The 19,018-nt window shown below is 45.4% G+C and overlaps 1 protein-coding gene across 9 annotated transcripts in view; it reads right to left on the bottom strand.

The window, feature by feature from the left end:
• Positions 1-18,319, bottom strand: part of LOC121439585 (dystrobrevin beta) — a 215,352-nt gene extending 197,033 nt beyond the window's left edge. For 2 of the 9 annotated variants that reach the window (XM_041640101.1, XM_041640104.1), the window contains exon 1: positions 17,966-18,316. The gene's annotated coding sequence lies outside the window, so the exon portion shown is untranslated. Of the gene's footprint in view, positions 1-10,058; positions 10,215-17,697; positions 17,770-17,965 lie in introns of those variants that run through there. The other 7 variants (XM_041640110.1, XM_041640109.1, XM_041640102.1 and 4 more) reach the window with 6 other exon arrangements.
• Positions 18,320-19,018: the final 699 nt, after the last annotated feature.

Raw genomic sequence — 19,018 nt, 5'->3', positions numbered from 1 at the left:
TTTAGATGGCCCCACTGCCAGGCAATTTCAGCCCCCACCACCGCATGGAAAACTGCGAGTGGCTGACAGCTGGCAAACTGCAGGACTGCACAGGACCTGCCATCTACTTCTGCAACACAGCCACGCCTAGCCAGTTCTGTTTCCTTTTTCATTTTAGAAGAGAGTATGAGGGCTAGACAAGGTCTCATGTAATCCAGGTTAGCCTCAAACTTGGTATACAACTGAGGAAAACCTTGAACTCCTAATCCTCCTGCCCCACCTCCTAAATGGTGGGATTACAGACATGTGGTTTTATTTTTGTTGTTGTTTTGGTTTTTTTGAGACAAGGTTTCTCTGTAGCTTTGGTGCCTGTCCTGGAACTAGCTCTCGTAGACCAGGCTGGCCTCAAACTCAGAGATCCGCCTGCCTCTGCCTCCCAGGTGCTGGGATTAAAGGCGTGTGCCACCACTGCCCGGCCAGACATGTGTTTTTATACCTGGCTTCATCACTTTATTATCTATGGCAGAATTTCTCTGTTCATACAATGGCAGACTACAGTGCAGGCTACAGAGAACTTGTGGCCTGAAAAATCTAAAGTAAAATTTACTATTTGGCCCTGTAAGGAAAAGTTTGCCAATCTTATTTATAACAATAATAATTAACATCGAATTACTACATGACTGGCTACCATTAAGCTAATATGTGCCCATTGTCGAAATAAAAACAACCATACCATGGCCTTTACTTCAGTTCCATTACTGAACGTCCATCCTTGAAGAAGTGCTTTAATCACCCTAAGATGCATTCCTTGTTGCTAAAATGGCATAAAAATCACAGACACTTCACCAAGTATTATGGTTTATATGTGAATGTCCTGCAGAGGTTTATGCGTCTGAACACTTCGTCCCCAGCTGGTGGCATTGTCTGTGGAACTTTGATACTGGCCTAGCTAGTAGAAGGAGTTATCTGCACATCTCTCTGCTTCCCATCTGCAAATACAATGTGACCACCTGCCTCAGGCTCCAGTAGTCACTGTGGACTGGACCCTCAAATTGTGGTCCAAAATAAACCCTTTCTTATATTGCTTTAGTCGGGCATTTTTGAATCATCAACAAGACAAGTAATTAATACATCCAGCTTTTTTTTAAATATTTATTTATTATGTATACAATATTCTGTCTGTATGCCTGAAGGCCAGAAGAGGGTGCCAGACCTCTTTACAGATGGTTGTGAGCCACCATGTGGTTGCTGGGAATTGAACTCAGGACCTTTGGAAGAGCAGGCAATGCTCTTAACCACTGAGCCATCTCTCCAGCCCCCAATACATCCAGCTTTTATTTGTTTTTGTATACTTGTTTTCAAAAGAAAGGGCGGGGGGGGGGACTTCAAAGGGAAGAGAAGTGGAAAGAAGAAAAGATGAAAAACCATTATGAAAATGCTTCAATAATTTACATTCTATTGTAGAAGTAAACAGTATACTTCAGAGGTTTGAAAGAGAATGAGGCAGGAGCTGAAGATATAGCTAAATGGGGAGCCTGCTTGCTGCAGAAATATAAGGACCTAAGTTTAGATTCCAAGAACCCACGTAAAAGAAGCCAGGTGTGGTGGTATGTACCTGTAATTCCCAGTGCTGGGGGTGGGGGGTGGAAGAAGCTGATCTCAGCAACTAGTAGCCAGCCAATCTAGCCAATCAGTGAGTTCTGGGCTCAGTGAGGGACCCAGTCTCAAAAAATAACAGGTACATAAATAGAGTAAGACACCTAACATCAATCTTGTAGAAGCACCAAGGTAGCACAAGCATATACAACATCCCCTAACACACACACACACACACACACACACACACACTGAATGATGTGGCTAAGATCAACTTACGAAAAGACACTGGAGACATGTCAATCCTAAACAAGTAAACAGTAACAATGCAGTAAATGTCCATCCCTTCCCCAGGTGGCTTAGTTACTTTCTTATTGCTGGGAACTGGCTATCTTGTAACAGCTGCACTTTTCCCTGGAGGGCTCCCTCCAAGCTGGCTGGACATTCTCTAGCCAAGAAACCTGCAAAGTTACTCACTCCCATAGGGCAATAGATAGTTGCAGCAGATGACAGATAAGTCCTAAACACCCAGCCCAAGAGAGTTCTGGATCCTAGAATTTGGGGTAAATCTATAACCACCTCAGCCACTGAGCACAACTACTAAACCCAGACAGATGCCTGTGGAGTCACTGAGGACACACAGGAAATAAGCCTGAGCAGCTGGACTAAAGTGACCACCCAAGAAGGCATGTTTACCCCTTTTCTCACATAGCCCCAGGCCTGAACTCCAAACTGCCAGACTCCCCACACAGTGCCTTGTAGCACATGCTGAAAAAAACACTCAGGAAAGCCCTCTGGTTTGCTTGCAGAAAAAGCTAAAGCAGAATGGAAGAAATCCCCCAGCTTCTTTTCCTCTCCTCCTTAACTCCCTCTTACCCCAGCTCCCAGGCAATGTCATACTGAAGGCAACAGAAGCAGAAGAGGCAGCTGCCATGGAAAACCACAGGAGTTAAAACTGCCAGGGGAAAAGGAAATGAAAAATAAGAAAGAAATAAGCCTGTCTATGTCCACCTTGACATGATCATCTACGCAGAACACCCAACAGAACTACCAAAGTCTGCTAACTAATAAGCAATTTCAGCAAGAATAGCGGATACATGATCAGTACATTAAAAAAACTATCCATTTCCTATGAGCAGCAAGAAACTGGGATATGAAATTAATAACCATTACATAAAAATGAATAATAAAATTTTTAATTTTATTAAAAAAATAAAAATAGAGGTCCTAGAGAGATGGTTCAGGTTACAGGAGCACTTGTTGCTCTTGCAGAGGACCCAAGTTTGATGGTGGCTCACAACTAACTCCAATTTGAGGGCATTCGATGCCTTCTTCTGACTTCCATGAGCACCAAGCACATGTGCACATATATGCATGCACATGTGGTACACATATAAAGTTAAAAATGAATAAAGCTAGTAAAATAAGTTTTAAATATACCACTTATGCTATCATCCCTCAAAAAATACAAATACTTCCTGCAAATATAGCAAAACATGTACAAGACCAATGTGAAGAAACCCATAAAACTGGTGAAAAAAAATCAACATAAAACTAAATAAATGAGGCCGGGCAGTGGTGGCGCACGCCTTTAATCCCAGCACTCGGGAGGCAGAGGCAGGCGGATCTCTGTGAGTTCGAGACCAGCCTGGTCTACAGAGCTAGTTCCAGGACAGGCTCCAAAACCACAGAGAAACCCTGTCTCGAAAAACAAAAAAAAAAAAAAAAAAAAACTAAATAAATGATTTAGACTCCAAGTTCATAAATAAGAAGAATAGACATTGTCAGGACGCCAGTTTCTTCAAACTCAATCTATAGATTCAATGGAATCACAACCAAACTCTCAGCAAGTTACTTGGTAAATATCAACAAACTCACCCTAACGTCTACACAGAAGACAAACACCTAAGAAGAGCCATAATATCTTTTGAAAGAAAGAAAGAAAGAGCTGGAGGCCAGACACCACGAGCTTCAAGATTAACTATCAAAAGGCAATCCAATGGAGGAAAGTGGTCTTTTCAACAAAACGTACTGGAAGAATTGGATGGCCAATTTCCACAAGCAAAAACATTAATCTAAACACAGATTTTATACCTGTCACAAAAATTAACTCAAAATGGCCTAATGTTAAAACATAAAACTATACAATGCCTAGAAATCACAAGAGAAAACGAACAACCTGGGGTTATGGTAAAGACTCTGTTTTTGTTTCCTCAGACAAGGTCTCACACCTAGGCTGGTTTGAAACTTAACTAGGTAGTCCAGTCTTGGCCTCCGCCTGTGGTAATCCTCCTGCCTCAGCCTCCCAGGATCTGAGACTACAGGTGTGGGCCTCCACATTCAGCAGATAATGATTCTGTGTGTATGTGTGTGGGGGGGTGTGTGTGGGTGTATGGGTGTGGTGTGTGCGGGTCTGTTTCCATGGGTGCGGTGTGGGGGTATGTGGTGGGGAGTGAGAGGATGTGAGCAAGTCTGTGTGCATGAGTGTGGTATGGGGGTGTGGGGGGAGGGAGTATGGGTGTGTGTGGATGTAGTGTGTGTGCGGGTCTGTGTGTGCATGGGTGTGGTGTGGGTGTGTGCGTGTGGTGTGTATGTGCACGCGGGGGTGTGGTATGGGGGTGTGTGGGTGTAGTGTGTGCGGGTCTGTGTGCATGGGTGTGGTGTGGGTGTGTGTGTGTGGTGTGTATGTGCACGCGGGGGTGTGGTATGGGGGGGTGTGGGTGTAGTGTGTGCGGGTCTGTGTGCATGGGTGTGGTATGGGAAGTTTAGTGTGTGGGGGTGTGTGATATGTGTGTGCATGGGTGTGGTGTGTGTGGGTGTGGGGTGGGGTGGGAGTGTGGGTGTGGTGTGTGTGCGGGTCTGTGTGTACATGGGTGTGGTGTGTGGGAGTGTAGTGTGCGTGGGTGTGGTGTGTGCGGGTCTGTGTGTGCACGGCTGTGGTGTGGGGGTGTAGCGTGTGTACAGTGTGTGTGCAGTATATTTATGTATGGCGTAATTCTCTGTGCCCATACCTGCGGAGGCCAGAAGACACAGGGTGCTGTGCTCTATCGCTCTCAACCTTAATCCTCTGATTCAGGGTCTTCTACTGAACCTGGAGATCGGCTTGCAAACAGCAGGCCCCAGAAATCCTCCTGTCTCTGTTTCCCCTCTCCAATGCTGGGGTTATAGGTGCACACATGGCCAGGCGTGGCTTCATCCGCAGAAGCTTGAGTCCTCGTGTCTGCACAGCAAGCATTCTCCCCCTGAGCTGCCTCTCCAGTCCTGGGGAGGGCTCTTTAGGTATAATACCACTGGCAGAACCAAAAAAAAAAAACTGTTAAACCAAATTTCACTAAAAGAAAAAGTTAGGGCCAGGTGTGGAGGCACACACCTTTCCAGCATAGAGGAGGCAGAAGCAGGTGAAGCTCTGTTGAGTCTGAGGGCAGCCTGGTCTACAGAGTGAGTTCCAGGTCAGCCAAGGCTATAATAGTGAGACTCCCCCATCTAAAGAAACAAAAGAAAAATAGCAACAACACAACAAAGGGGTCTCTGGCCTCCACAGACATGTTCACGTGTGCCTGCACACTCACACACAAGCACATAAAGAAAATTAAAACAAGGAGACAGCACTATGTGCCTATGAAAACAGCCAAAGTGGAGAACAGACGATACCATGCACTAGTGAAGATGCAAAGCAACAGGGCCACACACTTTGAAGACAGTTGGCCAGGTTCTTACATAATGAGATGTGCTATTAACATACAATCCTTGGTATTTAGGCAGAGATGGTGAAAATGTACATCTACAAAAAAAACACAGATGTTCACAGCAGCTTTATTCACAACTCCCAAATCCTGAAAACAACCACATGGGGTTAAATGGGTGAAGAGATAAAACTATTCAGTCCTAAAAAGAAATAAACCACAAAGTCATTAAGACATTGAAGAAACTTAATTGAAAATTACTAAGGGAAAAAAAGCCTAGACCCAGGAATAGTGCTGAACACTTGTAATCCCAGCACATACCAAGTTCAAGGCTAGCCTGGGTTAAATGAGACCCTGTTACAAAAACCAATCCAAAAAGGACAAAAAGTACAGTTTTAACTATACGACATCCATAAAAAGGCAAAACTACAAAGCCAATTAAGACTGGTGACACAGGAGTTGAGGTGGGCAATGAGTTCAGTGAACAGGGAAGGATACATGCACAGTGAAGCTCTCTGGTCTGATGATGGCTGGTGCACGCCATTAGACCGTTTGCTTAAGCCCAAGAATGCACAATACCAAGTCAACCACAGCATAAACTACGGATCTGGAGGGAACACTGTGTCCATGTACTCACTGGCTCTAATGACCAAACCACACTGGTGGGGAATGCTGCCGATCAGAAGGCTGTGTCTGTCAGGGCTGCGAGACACAGACAATCCACAGACTTGAGAAACCGTAAACAGAGCTTTGACCCTCTTGCTACAAAATGACAGTCTCTCCTGTGCAAAGGCTTATGCTGGGATTACGTACTGAAAGATGTTCATCTTCCAAGATCTACCCCTGTCTCTGGGACAGTAAGAACAACAGGCCATGGCTGAAGAGTCGGCTCAGCAGTTAGGAGTGCTCTGCTCTCCTAGAGGACCCAGGTTCAATTCCCAGCACCCACATGGCATCTCACAAATGTCTGTAATTCTAGTTTCAGGAGTTCCACCTTCATACAGACATACATGCAGGTAAAACACCAATGCACATGAAATAAAAATTTTATAAATTAAAATTTAATAAATAAAATAAATCATTAAAAAGAAGAGGAGGCAACCACACTTCTTAGTTGGAACAGAGAAGTACTATGCCTGCTTTGGGACGAGAAGAGCTGATTTAACAAACACCTGCCAGACCTGGAGTAACTGCAAGACACATCTGGGAAAGGATCTTGAGAGTGCTGAACTTGGAGGCCCAGGATATGCTGATAAGAAAAAGCGTGTTGATTGATAGGAGGCACTGGCTCATGAATCAGGATTTAACAAAAGAAAAACACTTGGAGCCAATCCTAACGTGCTGTGGGAATGACTCATTTAAGCCTGAAATACAATGCCTAAATGACATCCCAAAGAAAGCAAGCTGGATTAAGGAAGGTGTCAAAGGGTTCCCTCCCCCCCACACTGCCTACACTGCACCAAGACCTCGCATCCTAGACTGGCAGCAGCTACTCCCCCACACCCATCCCAAGCTCTGGAGTCTATTTTGATTCCTTCAGGACAGGTCTGAAACACTATAAATCTACCACCTGGGAACATTCTTACCCGAGGGCTGAGGGGAACGGAAGAGAAGGGCCACTGCTGCCTTGCCCATTCCATGACACCCATTTCACAGGGCTCCTAGAAACTGTCAGTGAGAACAAGTCACAGCTACTCTCCCGCTAACACCATGGCAAGTTAACCCTTCGTTTGATATCTTCTTGTTCCCAACTCACTTCTCTCTGCCCAACAGGTTTTTCCTGGGATAACCTCCTAAACAAAATGCTGACATCCAAATCCCTGCCTAGAACCAGCTCCTGCAGACACTAAGAGGCCTGCTCATTCAACCAAGCTCATGATTCAGATGACCTCAAGTGCGAATTTACAAGGCACAAAAACTAAGAGTGCTGTCCATCACTTCCCCAGGCAATGCTTTACGGAATTACTATCTGCATCTCCGTAGGCAGGCTTTTAGCAGATCTACACCCAACAAGGACCCGCTGCCACCACAGCCACCCATAGCCCCAGCTGTGCAGACAGGACCTCTCTACCTCCTCCCACTTGGACTCCTGGAATTCTGCCTTTTCTCAGCTACAGTCTAAAGATAACCGATATCTCTCCGTCATCCTCTTCGCAGGCTGACTCAATTTCAAACCCTGCCGTTTCCTTCCTCCTGATCACTCTCACACTCCCCCCCCCCCACTTTTTTCCCATTTCTACTGCCAAAGCCTTCACCCAGATTAATGAACAAATAAAATTCTATGACCTCCTGATCTCGGGACTCCCCACCCCTTTTTCCTGCAGATGTCCACGTAAACCTGCCTGCTCTTTAGAGCATCCAGCCATCCTCAGGCGGGAGCTTCTTCCCACAGAACTTAGACATAAGGCAGACACACTCTACAAAGTGTGAAAGAAGACCAGAGTCCTAGGTGGGAGACTCAAGAGAAGTATCTTTTTTTTTTTTTTTTTTTTTATTATACAATATTCTGTCTGTGTGTATGCCTGCAGGCCAGAAGAGGGCACCAGACCCCATTACAGATGGTTGTGAGCCACCATGTGGTTGCTGGGAATTGAACTCAGGACCTTTGGAAGAGCAGACAATGCTCTTAACCTCTGAGCCATCTTTCCAGCCCCTCAAGAGAAGTATCTTAAAGCCAAAAGCTGAAACTCCAAGTTCCTAGACAAGGCTGTTTAATATTCTTGGCCCGAAGTCAAACTGAGGGAACAAGTTTTTACACAGAATACCAAAAACAGCAACTCGTGAGATAAGAAAAAAAAATTTCTAAGATGAATTTTATCAAAATTAACGATTCTGCAAAGTTATTATAAAAAAATGAAAACAAGCAGAATACAGACTTTTCAGGTCAGTGGCGTGGGTCTGTGAGTAAACGCACTGGCGGGCTGCACCTGAGAGCGCTGTCCCGCCATCTAAATGCACACGACGGCATCACACACACAATAAACAATGAATAAGTACTTTTTCTAAGAACATACATAATAAAGATCTTCCATACAAATTTTAGAAATAAGCTTAAAACAGTAACTGCCGGGTGGTGGTGGTACACACCTTTAATCCCAGCACTCAGGAGGCAGAGACTAGTGGGTGTCTGTGAGTTCAAGGCCAGCCTGGTTACAGAGCTAGGTCTAGGACAGTCAGGGCAACACAAAGAAACCCTGACTCAAAAAAACCAAAACAATAAAAAAATTCACAAACAATACTGTTAGCCCATAATATCATTACATCATCATAATATCACCTTGAGGTATAAGATACTCAACAGGGTACACAAATAGCATTTTTAGTATTTAGAAGGGTTTGTTGGGTTGCTTTTGCCTGATTCTCCATCAGTCTGATCGATCACTGTTTTTGTGTTTTGCATTTGGTTAACAACAAGCTCATCACAGACGAACAGATGCGGCTTCCACTCTGCTTTTCCTTGTTCTGTGAATGTGCTTCATTCTTCAGGAGACCGAAAATTCACTCTGCAGTTTCTCTGCAGGAATTTTGTTACGTCAGTCGTCTATTTAGCAAATATTACATGATACAAAATCACATAATACAATCTGAAAGCCCACTGAGCCAGGCAGAGGTGAGCAGCAGTATGTCCAAACAGTGCAAGCAGATGAAACAGGAGAATCACCCACCCAGGCAGAGGTATTGCCGCCATCAGCTCCCATCCCCTGGCGCATGGCACTGAACACTGCCATCAAACACACAGATGAAGTATCAGTGAATGGGTTACATATTAATCAAACATAACTGCTTAATCTTCTTGTTACCCTACCTACTGCACCTTTTCCCATGCCTGTCACCTGTCACTTCTCAGTTTTGGAAGAAGTCACAGCTCAAAAAAAAAAAAAAGGAGAGAGGAGAAGAGAAGGAGGAGGAGGAGGAGGAGGAGGAGAGGAGGAGGAGGAGAAGGAGGGGAGGAGGAGGAGGAGGAGGAGGAGGAGGAGGAGGAGGAGGAGGAGGAGAAGGAGAAGGAGGAGGGAAAAAAAAGTCCAACGTGGCTTTGCCGGTAATCCCAGCACTGAGGCTGAGGCAAAAGGATTTTGAGTTCAAGGCCACCTGGAAATATGGCAAAACTCACTAAATAAATAAATAAATAAATAAATAAATAAAACTAGACTGAGAAATCTGGATGGTGCTAGACAGGCCTCAAAAGCAAGCCAGAGCAGGGCTTGTCAGAACTAGCTGAGGGCACTGAGACCTAAGATTATGAAGCAATTACTTTAGGTAGCCAAACAAGTGGCTATAAAAGCCCCTCCTCTCCACCCTACTGTGCACGTCGCCCTTTGCCAAACAAGCAGGAGTAAATGAAAAAGGAAAGAAGTCACCAGAACAGTGGTGACCTTGATGAGCTCCAGGGGAGAGGGCAACAAGAACCCTCCGGTCTGTTCTGTCCCAGGAAGACAACGTGCAACAGAGCTGTCTGCAGACGGAGGCTAAGTAATTGCCATGGCGCACAGACTAACGCAGAGGGGGAGAACGCTTTGGAACTGTTTCCAGCACATCTCTGTGCTGCACTGAGTGCTAAATGAGGCTCCCTTTGCTGGGAGTTGGCCTGTTAGTTTCTTAACCTTTGCATCTGTCGCATCAAAGCATTCAGGTCTGGAGCTAGGGCGCTGCCCAGGCAGTTGAAGCGCTTGACTTGAGAGCCCCTGAGGGCTGGGTGAACACTGTCAGTGGGGTAAAGCACTGGCCATACAACATGAGGACTGGGGTTTGGATTCCCGGCACCCACATAAATGTGAAATGGGCATGGCAGCCTGCACTTACCCAAGTGATCAGAGGCAAAGATGTGGTTCCCCAAGGTAAGCTGACTCTCTAAGTTAGCTAAATCAGCAAGCTCTGGATACAGGTGGAAGACCGCGTGTAAGGCAGAAAAACACTGAAGGAAGACACCACGCATCAGTCTCTAGTCTTCACACATATCTATGAAAACACATACACACACCACAAATAGACACATAAGCAAAAAGGTAAGTAAATAAACCGGGCCTGGTAACAAACAGCTATAATCCCAGCTTTAAGGAGGCAGAGACAGGGGGATCTGCGGTGCGCTCTAGCCAAATCTGACAGCCTGCCAGTAAGAGTGGCTTACTCACAACCCAAAGGTGAGTGGTGTCTGTGGAACAACACCTGAGGCTGTACTCTGGCCTCCGCATGTGCCAGCACACACAAGCCCAAGCAGAGACACAGGCACACGCACACAAAAAGCTCCGGAAAACCCATGTGCAAATACAGTATCCTGAAAAACTCTATCAGATTCCCTGATTTGTCCATGTGATACACAGGTAGGTCTAAGCTCAGACTGTCACTAATACAGCCAAAACTACCTTTAAAAAAAACAAAAACTACCCCAGTGGTGGTGGCATATGCCTTTAATACCAGCACTCGGGAGGCAGAGGCAGGTGGATCTCTGTGAGTTCGAGGTCAGCCTGGTCTACAAGAGCTAGTTCCAGGACAGGCTCCAAAGCTGCAGAGAAACCCTGTCTTTAAAAAACAAACAAACAAACAAAAACAAACTAAAGGCCACAATGACACACACCTTTAGTTCCAGTACTCAGAAGGCAGAGGCAGGCAGATCTCTGTGAGTTCAAGGCCAGCCTGGTTTACAAAGTGAGTTCCAGGACAGCCAGGACTATTACACAGAGAAGCCCTGTCTCAAAAAAAAAAAAAAAAAAAACTACAAAAATAAAAATAAAATAAAAAGCAACAACAAAAACCTAACTCCCTTGCTCATTTCGGGAAAACTCTCAAATATCTTTCTCTAATACTTACTCTTTTCTCTTTTAGGTTAAAAGGAGCACCAGGGAAAACAAATTTAAAAGCCTAGACATTTTCTTGTAACAAATCTGAAACCATCTCTGGGTTCCAATAAAAAAATTCAGTCACATACTCTCCAACTACCCAGAACTCTGAACAGCTAAGTTTACCCTCAATGGCACTATGCAAAATAATCATGTAAAATGTTTAGCACAATGCTTGGCACAACCTAAGAGCCTACTGATTATCACAGCATTTCAGTCCTGATTTACTTTACAGACAGTGCTGGTAACACATAAAGACTGAGGCTGGAGATGCAGCTCTTTGGAGTGCTTGACCAACATGCAGGAAATGCTTCCCGAGTTTGCTAGCCCTGAGTTCCAACATCAACACTGACAGCACAACAAGGCTCAGTGGCTCAGATCTGTATTCCCAGCACTCAGGAGATGGAGACAGAAGGATCAGACGTTAAAAACTCACCCTCAGCTGCACAGTGAGTTTGAGGTCATACATAGGGCTGTCTCAAAAAATATAAAAACTGCTGGGCAGTACTGACATATGTCTTTAGTTCCAGCACTTGTAAGGCAGAAGCAGGTGGATCTCCGTGAGTTTGAGGCCAACTTAGTCTACAGAGCTAGTTCTAAGACAGCCAGGGCTACACAAAGACATTCTGTCTCAAAAAACCAAACTATACATACATACATACATAATATGTTACATATATAAAAAACGAATAAATATAAATAATTTAACAGAACTGAAAAGAGTGCCACATGCCTGTAAGACCAGCCCTTGGGTAGCTGAGGCAGGAGGATTGCCATGAACTGAGGCCAGCCTGACTTAAACAGTGAGTTCTAGGCCGGCTAGCCAGCAATCACAAATTGAGACTCTGCTCAGAAATTTTTTAAAAACAAAGAAAAAATTAATAGTAGACATACCTTTCAATTAACTACAACACAAAGTGGTCCATCCTAGTTCTTTTGTTTTTAAGATCTTTTATTTTTATCTATATAACTGTTTTGCCTTCATGTACGTCTGTGTGCCGTGCATTTGCCCAGGGCCCACAGAGGCCAGAAGAGGGTGTTGGATCCTTGAGACTAGGCTTACAGATGGTTTAGCTGCCATAGCATGCTGGGAATCAAACTCAGGTCTTCTCAATGAGCAGCCAGTGCTCTTACCCACTGAGCCATCTCTCAAGCCCCAGAAGTCTACCCTATTTCTATCACACTAAAGAAAAAAAGGGGAGGGGGAGGGAAATGGGAGGCGGTGGCGGGGAGGAGGCAGAAATCTTTAATAAATAAATAAAATAAATTTAAAAAAAGAAAAAAGAAAAAAAGGAGGAGGGGCGATCATTTCAACAAATGCCAAAAACAAGCAACTGATAAAATTCAACACTCAATAAAAATACAGAACAAGCATTGAAGAAACATCCTTAAACTGCCAGGAAACATCAACCAAAAGCCTTCTGAAAATATTACAGATACTAGCCAAACACTGTAAGCAACCATTCAAGAAATAATTTAGGTGTGTGTGCCCATTATCAGTTGTGGCACATAAATAGATAACAATAAGGAAGAGACAGCGTTTATGACCCTAAGATCAATTCAGATCTCTATTCAACGTAGGAGACATCTCACTGCAACCTCTTTGCTTCAAATCAATTAAAAAAAATGCAAAAATCAAGACAGGGCTTAAAAACAAGAAAAACTTCTACAACAAGAGACATAATTATGACTTCTGAATTCCGAGTCCAGAACCTGCACCTCCTGCAGGGGAGCACAATTCCAAGCAGAGGAGGGTGGAGACTATGAGGCATCTAAACCAGACTCATTGCTGAAAGCCAGGGATAAGATTGGAGCTGGAAAGAAACTGAAAATGCCACTGTCAGTCTCTGTGGAAAATGCAGATTATGTAATGCTACGGGTATAGAAAAGTGGGAAGGTGCAAACAGATTTGTGGCCAGGAATTGAACCAGGACCAGCATTTATGAGCAGATCTAAATCAGCTACTTCCAAGGGCAGAACTCTTCGTCCCCAGTCATATCTGATTCTAGACTGGGACCCCTGCAGGCGAGCTGACCACCTGAAATCCCACATATGACATACAAAAGGGTGAGCACAGAAAAGAAAAGAGAAAGACACTCAAGCCAGGTGGTGGTGGTGGAGGTGGTGGTGCACATCTTTAATCCTAGCACTTGAGAGGCAGAGGCCTGTGATTTCAAGGCCAGCCTGATCTACAGAGTGAGTTCCAGTACGGCCAGGGTTACATAAAGAAATCCTGTCTTGGAAAACCAAAAAAGGGGGAAACAGAAAGAGAGAGAGGCATTCAAAGCAGAATGAACCCATGTTGCGAGATATTTGATTACACTGTATAAAGATATGTCACTGTGATTGGTTTAATAAAATGCTGGATGGCCAATAGTTAGGCAGGATTTTCAGGACAGAGAGGATGCTGGAAAGAAGGCTGAATATCGAGGAGATGCCAGGGACACAGAGTAAGCAGCATGGGCTTTACAAAGCAAAGGTAATCGAGCCACATAAAAGAATATAGATGAAAAGATATGGGTTAAATAGGTTATAAGAACTAGTTAGAAAAAAGCAAAAGCTATTGGTCAAGCTTTCATAATTAATACTAAATCTCTGTGTTGTGGTTTGGGATCTGGCTGGCAGGACAGATAAAGACTCACTACAAATCCATATGTCAAAACTTCAAATCACACAGAGCAAAACATGCTAAAAGTAAGCTATCAACAGCAGTAACTAACATTAATTCATCCCAGACATTGAGTTCACAGATAGCATGACAAGACTGATTTAGCTAGTACATTTAGGGGCACTTAGACATAAATGTTAAAAATCATTGCCAACGCAAAACTGTCACTTTGGAAGCTAGCTTAGTAGTCTCCTATACAGCCAAGCATATATTTGATATGGGATACACAGCCAACATTTATTTGAACTGGTAAATTCTGATCTAGTATTATACTCCTAATTTATCCAAGTGTTTTAAAAAAAATTGTATCTACAAAAAAAAAACTGCACAGATCACAACAACACTTTTATTCATATTTACTAAAAACTTTCATAAAATGAATAAATAAAAAATTGGTATCTTCATTGAATGGAGTATTATTTGTTGCTAAAAGGAAATAAGCCATCAGTCCATAAACAGATATAGAACCATAAACACATATTACTAAGTAAAAGAAACCAGGAAATAAAAGATAGAGAACAGAAATAGAGAAAATCAATTTTTTTATTCTTTACTATAGTTATTTATATTTATGTATATGGGTACCCATATGCTATAGTATGTGGAGGTCAAAGGACAACCCACAGGAGTCAGTTCTTTTCATCCACCATGTAGGTTCCAGGAATGGAACTTAATGTCATCAGGACTGGTGACAGCTGCCTTTATCTGCTGAGCCACATCAGCAGCTTGGGAAATACATACACACACCTGGAGACACTAGAAGAAATTTTTCATATATTTATGCCATTGAAACTTACAACTAAATACAAGTGTGTGTGTGTGTGTGTGTGTGTGTGTGTGTGCTATATATATATCACTATATATGCTTTGAGACAAGGTTCTCTGTGTAGCCCTGGATGTTCTGGATCACCCTGTAGATCAGGTTGGCCTTGAACTCTGAGATCCTCCTGCCTCTGCCTCCTGAGTGCTGGGATCAAAGGTGTGCACCACCACTATCCTCTGTGTGTGTGTGTGTGTGTGTGTGTGTGTGTGTGTGTTAAAGGAAAGCCTTAGACTAGAAGGTATATTTGCTTTCCAATCACTGAACAATTACAATTAATGAGAGATTATTAGATATACTAAATACAATACACTACATACTACTAAGAAATCACACAGCAAAGACAACTCAGATAGATCCCTATGTCCCAACATGAAAAAAAAAAACCTCAAAAACATTTCATCAGAAAAACAAGCTACAGAGCAACCCAGACAGTATGCTATAGTAAAATGCAGAGAGAGAGTTGGCAATGACTCAATGTATAAAAGCACTTGCTGCAACGCAAGCGTAAGGATTGGAGTTCAAATCTCTAAAACCAACACAGAAGCCATGCAGGTGTGGCAGCCACCTATAAGAGCAGCACTCTGGACACAGGTAGGAAATCACCAGAGCAAACTGGCTAGCTAGACTAGAAAAACTGATCAGCTCCAGATTCAGCAGGGGGTTGAACTTCATAAATAAGAGAGCAGTTGAGAGCATCTAGTGTCAACTTTGGGCTTTCACAGACATGTACACACATGTGCATGGATAGCCATATGCAGACTCATGCATACCACATATACACAAAAAAAATGCATAGAAAAAGGCCCCAGGAAGAAAACAACAAATTGGTAACTGCAGTAGAAAAAGTACGTATGTCAAGAGTGTTTTTTTTTTTTATTCCAAGTATTTTATAATTAAGTATGCATTCTAAGCTGCACAAACCACTACAACTCCAGAAATTCCAGGGCAAAAGACACCCCTAAAACTGGACAGCATACTAGCAGTACAACTAGAAACCACAGCTCCAATGCTTGCGTAATTTGAAATAAATAAAATGGTGGGCTGTCCCCATGACAACATGAGTAACCTGGTGATACAAATGTATATATTTCAGTTGGAATAGGTTACAAAGTATACATGGATTTCCTTTGTTTTTATTTTCTTTGGGGTGGGCTTTTGTTACTTTGTTTCCCATTGGTTTTTAGTTTGTGTTAAAACAGTGTCTCCCTATGTAACCCGGGCAAGTCTTGAACTCAACAGAGATAAACTTGCCTCTGCCTCCAGATGGCTGGGATTTAACGTCATGTGCCACCACACCCCGCAGTATGTATGGTTTTTCAAAACATCCAACTCATCATGTAAAATTTGCCCATTTATCATATGTAAACTATACATCAGGAAGGCACAGTAGCACACACCTGTAATCCCAGAACATAAACAGGAGGATAGCCACAAGTTCAAAGGTAAGCCTATAGCCTTGGCTACAGTATAGCGAGTACCAGGCCAGCTGGGTACAGCATGGCACTATTTCAAAAAAATGGGGGGGGGGTAATTTTGAAATAAAAGTAGATTAAATATTTAAAAGTATCAGAAAAGCCTGCATCCAAAATCACAGGGCCACATAGATACCCCCAAACAAAACTTACTAACGAAGTGCAGATAGTAACTAAAATGAAATAAATTTATGTACTTCAAAGCTTACTATATATGCAACGCCAAATATTGATTAGTATTATTCTTTTAGCTGAGGAAACTAAGGCTCAGATACGTTAACATCAAAGACATGAAATAAATGGTACCTTGAAATCCCATGAACTCTAATATTTTAACTATAAGTATAAATTCTGTTTCCCAGGCAAAATTCATTGAACGTAAAGACTCGCCAGCACCACCTTGAATGCATACCCCCCTTCAGAGGCAGTTCCACTTATGTCTGATAAAATCCTCAGAGAACTCATAAAAGGTCAAGTTTTAATTTGGCAAGCAAAGTAACCCAACAAGCACTGCAAGCCAGGGAAAGGAAACAGCAGCCTGGGGCTGGAGAGTCCAACCCAGGAAGAGGACAGAACTCCAGCCCTGACCAAGCTGACCAAGCGTTCTCGCACCTCAGAGCCAAGACCCAAGAGGCAGAACAGAATGTATAAAAGTGTTTTTAGGCAAAAGCACCCTCCATCCCGCTCAAAAAAAAAAAAAAACAAAACAAAACAAAACAAAAAAACCAGCCAATGAGAGAAGGACTGGATCTCAACAACCATCCAAAGAACAAGCCCTTGGTGCCCAACTCACAAGAACCACGTGGATGCAGAAGAGTGGCCACAAACCACCGGAGTCTGCTACCGGGGCCACTGCTTTAACCTATCCAGCGCCTAAACCACTGGGTTACCCAAGGAGGCAAAAAGAGAATGTGAGGACCAAAGAGAGCCCGCCAACCACCGCTACCAGAGAGACTGCCACTACTCCACATAAAATGTATCAACCCCTGCTTCCTTCATTCCTCACGCAGTGGCTGGCCATCAATTGCAGGACTATTGGGATCCAGGCCACATCCTGAGGATTGAGCAGAAAACAGGCACGGAGCTTAATTCTAGTTGAGAAGGCAAGGTTCTCTTTCAAATTCTCCTTTCTCTTTTAAAAGTCACTAAGACCCTTCCAACCTCTTCTCTCAATAGCTCCCACCAGCTTCCCTCCAGTACCCTACTTTCTCCAAAACCCAAGCAACTTAGGGCTCCAATTTCCCGGGGTTGGGAAACAGACTAAAGAGACCTGAAGTGAACAGAACAAGAGACGTGAAAGTGAGCGCTTTACATTTTATATGCATACTTTCCCCGCCCAACTGTCAGCACTTCAACAGCGAATGATGTCTGGGAATGACTAAATCGTGACCCCGGGGCTGACCGCGGTTGTCTCCGTAGCTAATCAATAAACGCTAGCAGAGAACGCAGAAAGGTCTCCCTGATTCCCCAAGGCCTGGCACGGGGAATGTGACCGTAAGCATTCGTCAGCTGCATCCTCCCTCTTCGCGGGACACTGTGTCCATCACGGGTGACCTGGGTGGACAGGTTCCGTCTACCGGGAGACACCGAGGGGTGATCTGGAACGAATTCCCTTCCCTCTGCCAGGGCCTGCCTGCCTCACCTGCCCTCTGCCAGGACCTGCCGCCTTCGCCCCCTTCAGCACCTAACGCGGAGCCTCCTCCCCGCGAGCCGGGCTCCCGCTGCATCAGCAGGCGCGCGCAGCCCGGCTCTGCGCCCCGCCGCCCCCCGTGCGCGCGGGTGGCAGGGGGACGCCCCTCCCTCCCCGGACTGGCGTGCCGTCTCCCCGGGGTCGCAGCTCCACGGCCGTGCGCTCCGTCACCCCGCGGGCTCCCTCCTCGCTTCTCCAGCCCCGGCGGAGGACTCCCCACCTGGCTCACTTCCCGGCCGGAGCTGAGGGGGCGTCGCGTGGCTCTCCGGCGGCCTCCTCCGGCCCGGTCCCCTCGACTGGAGCCGCGGCGGCGGCTGAGGCGACGGCGCCCACTCAGGCCCCGGAGCCGCCCCCCGCGGCGAACGTTCCCGGCGCCGGATCGCACCGCTTCCCCGCCCGGCACGCGCAGCGAGCCCGCCCCCGGCGCGAGGGCGCGAGGGCGCGAGGGCGAGGGCGGGTGCGCGCGGAGGGCGGGCGGGCGCGCGGAGGGGCGGGGCTTCCGCCGCGAGAGGGGGCGGGGAGGTGGCCGAGTCCCCTCCCGCGGGTTCGCGCGCCCCCTCCGGGCCTCTGCGGTGCGCCGGCCGCGGAGGCGGAGGCGCGCTTCCACTCCACAGGTAGCTGCCCGGCGGCTGGATGCTACGCCGACGTGACTGCCCCGTAAGGAATGCAAAGAAACACCCCGCGAATGATTCACCCGGGCCTCGAGCGCGGGGTCCTGCCCGGAGTGACTTTCCACGTTGACTCAGCAGGCTCACTGAGCACTGACTCGGCGACCGGTGCGCGGCGGGCATGGTCTGGGTCATTGCCCCTGGTGCCCAGGAGCGCGTAACTTAGGGGGAAGAGCAGCCTTGCGAAGGACCGAATCCGGTCACCTGCGCAATGCCAAACCACAGCCGGATGCTGCGAGAGGATGAGGAGGAACGGATTACTTCCGCTTAGTTGCGCAGTAATTCCTGAAGGTGGGAACATTTAGACATTAGTTAAACAGCTTGGGCAAAGGAGCCCGGGGTGACAAAGCTTTACCAGCCAATTCATATTACCATTTTTCAAAGGTAATTCATTCATATTATGCGTATGAGTGTTTGGCCTACAAGTACGTGTGCATCACTTGTGTGCCCCAGGAGGTTAGAAGAGTATTGTTGGATCCCCTGGAACTGCGAGCTGCCATGTGGGTGCTGGGAAACCAAACCCAGGTCCTCTCACAACATCAGTGATCCTAACTGCTGAGCTATCTCTCCAGCCCCTCATTATTACCTTTTCCTTTTGGTTTGTT

Source organism: Microtus oregoni, unplaced genomic scaffold (assembly GCF_018167655.1).
Source record: "Microtus oregoni isolate MIOR12 unplaced genomic scaffold, Mior012 000062F_ref0000492, whole genome shotgun sequence".
Lineage (NCBI taxonomy): Eukaryota > Metazoa > Chordata > Mammalia > Rodentia > Cricetidae > Microtus > Microtus oregoni.
This window is presented reverse-complemented; position numbering and strand designations above follow the sequence as displayed.